At 39.2% G+C, this 2,179-nt stretch overlaps 1 non-coding gene across 1 annotated transcript; it reads right to left on the bottom strand.

The window, feature by feature from the left end:
* Window positions 1-1,764: 1,764 nt before the first annotated feature.
* On the bottom strand, window positions 1,765-1,898 carry LOC118670373. Its single transcript, XR_004972283.1, has one exon. It is a non-coding gene; the product is annotated as a U11 spliceosomal RNA (small nuclear RNA).
* Window positions 1,899-2,179: the final 281 nt, after the last annotated feature.

Raw genomic sequence — 2,179 nt, 5'->3', positions numbered from 1 at the left:
CATCAAGAAACAACACAGTTTAACTGCATAAAACTAAACTCACACACATGAATGCACACACATGCACACCAACATGCACAATCTTAAAAGCGTGTAGAAGATGGGGGGAAAGATTATCATCAAATGAGCAATATTTAAACTGACAGTTCACCTCTCAAAAGCAATAGCATAATCAAGAATACAATAAGAGGATATTTTTAATATAGTAAACAAAAATAACTTCCATCTTACAATTCTATATTGATAAAAAAATACCCTGCAATGATGAAAATAAAACAAATACATTGTTATATTGATTTAAAAATTGAGAGGTTTCACAATCAGCAAAGTTGCATAAAGGAAATTATAAAAGATAACTTCAGATAAGAAGTTACCCTCAGGAAATGATCCCTGTCAGAAGCACAGAAATGGAATGGAAAATACAGTTAATATAAATAAACATCATCTTTGAAAATACATGTGGACATATTAATGCAATGAAAAATAGTATATATGTACCAGGAGGGGAGGAAACAGAGTCAAAGTGCTCTAAGGTCCTTGCATTTTCCCAGCAGCATAAAGGTGCCAATTAATATTAGATTGTTGTAAGTCAAAAGTTCAAATTGTAATATCTCTGATAGTTGTTAAATAACTGACAAATGAATCATTTCTAAATATACAAAAATCAGAAAACATATTAAATCAAAACAATAAAGAGAAATAGATAAATAAGCAGCCATATGACTATGAGCATAGCCTTATATTTCTCAATACTTGATTAGACAAGTAGTTAAACATTACTAAGTATATGAAAGTTTTGAAACAATAACAAATAAGAACTAGCGTATCTACTGTAAATTTTCACACAGCAATTTCAGGGTACACGTTCTTTTCAATCCTGTGTGAAACAGTTTTTCAAGATGAAACTATACTGAACCATAAAGCACATCTCAATACACTTCAATGATTTGAATTCATATTGATAAAGAGTTAGCAAACATTTTACATAGTGACAGAGGACAAGCATCTTAGGTTTTTTGGGCAATATGTTCTCTGACATTGTAGTGTCAAAGTAGCCAGACACAATATAAAGAACTAAATAACATGACTCTGTTCCAAAAAATCTTTACTTATAAAAAACTAAAGGCCTGGTGCATGAAAATTCATGCACTGGAGCGGGGGTGTCCCTCAGCCCAGACTGCCCCCTCTCACAGTCCAGGAGCACTAGGAGCAAGAGACGACCCGGAGATCAGGGGACGGCGACACCCTATCACACCTCTGCTGCTGCCACTGCCAGCAGCACAAGCCTCAGCCGGCCCTGGTTACCTGAGCCTCGGGTGGCCCTGGGTGGCTGGGCAGCTGCCATCCAAGGCTTGCCTGTGCCTCCAGCCAGCCCTGGGTGGCTAGGGGGCTTAAGGGACTGGGGGACTCCAGAGGCAGGTGTGCTGAGTGGCTGGGCCCGCCTGGGGGCAGGCCTGGCCTTGCCATGCACCTGCTGCCCCAGTGGGTCTGAGGAGACTGAGCACCACCATCTTGTGGCTTTGGGCTCCACCATCCTTGAGGCCGTGGCAGTCAAATAGCATATTCCCTCCTTATTGGCTGTGGGAGCTGCCATCTTTGAGGGTGGGGCAGTCAATTAGCATATTCCCTCCTTATTGGCTGTGGGCGCTGCCATCTTTGAGACAGCATGAAGGTCAATTAGTATATTCCCTCCTTATTAGATAGGATAAGGCTGGATAGGCCCACAGTTTACCTACCTCTGATTTTTTTTTTTTTTTTTTTTTTGCAAGCACCAGGACCAAAGATTACCAGCTGCCCAAGTACCAAAAACTAACGATTCCGAAATCTCTTGATGTTGATTCCGCACATAGAGCTATCAAGCTGCTCTGCGTGTGCCACTCGCTACAGAAGCCCTTTTTTAACCTACCTCTGATATTGAGTATATGTCTTAGCAACTTTCAATTAAGTGGAAAAAAGAACCAAAAGGGAGTTAGAATATTCTCATATACATAAAAATTAAGAACGTCACTTCAAAGATAACATCATAATAAGATGGAAAATAGTTTGAAGTAGATGAAAAAAAAGGACACATCATATAAAAATTCTGAAATAAGAGTCTTTACGGAATTGATGTTTCCACATTTGGGAGCCTGAAATATTGTGAAAACATGTTTCAAAAATCAGTGGAAAATTGATCACA

The sequence above is a fragment of the Myotis myotis genome, unplaced genomic scaffold, assembly GCF_014108235.1.
Source record: "Myotis myotis isolate mMyoMyo1 unplaced genomic scaffold, mMyoMyo1.p scaffold_m19_p_15, whole genome shotgun sequence".
Classification (NCBI taxonomy): domain Eukaryota; kingdom Metazoa; phylum Chordata; class Mammalia; order Chiroptera; family Vespertilionidae; genus Myotis; species Myotis myotis.
This window is presented reverse-complemented; position numbering and strand designations above follow the sequence as displayed.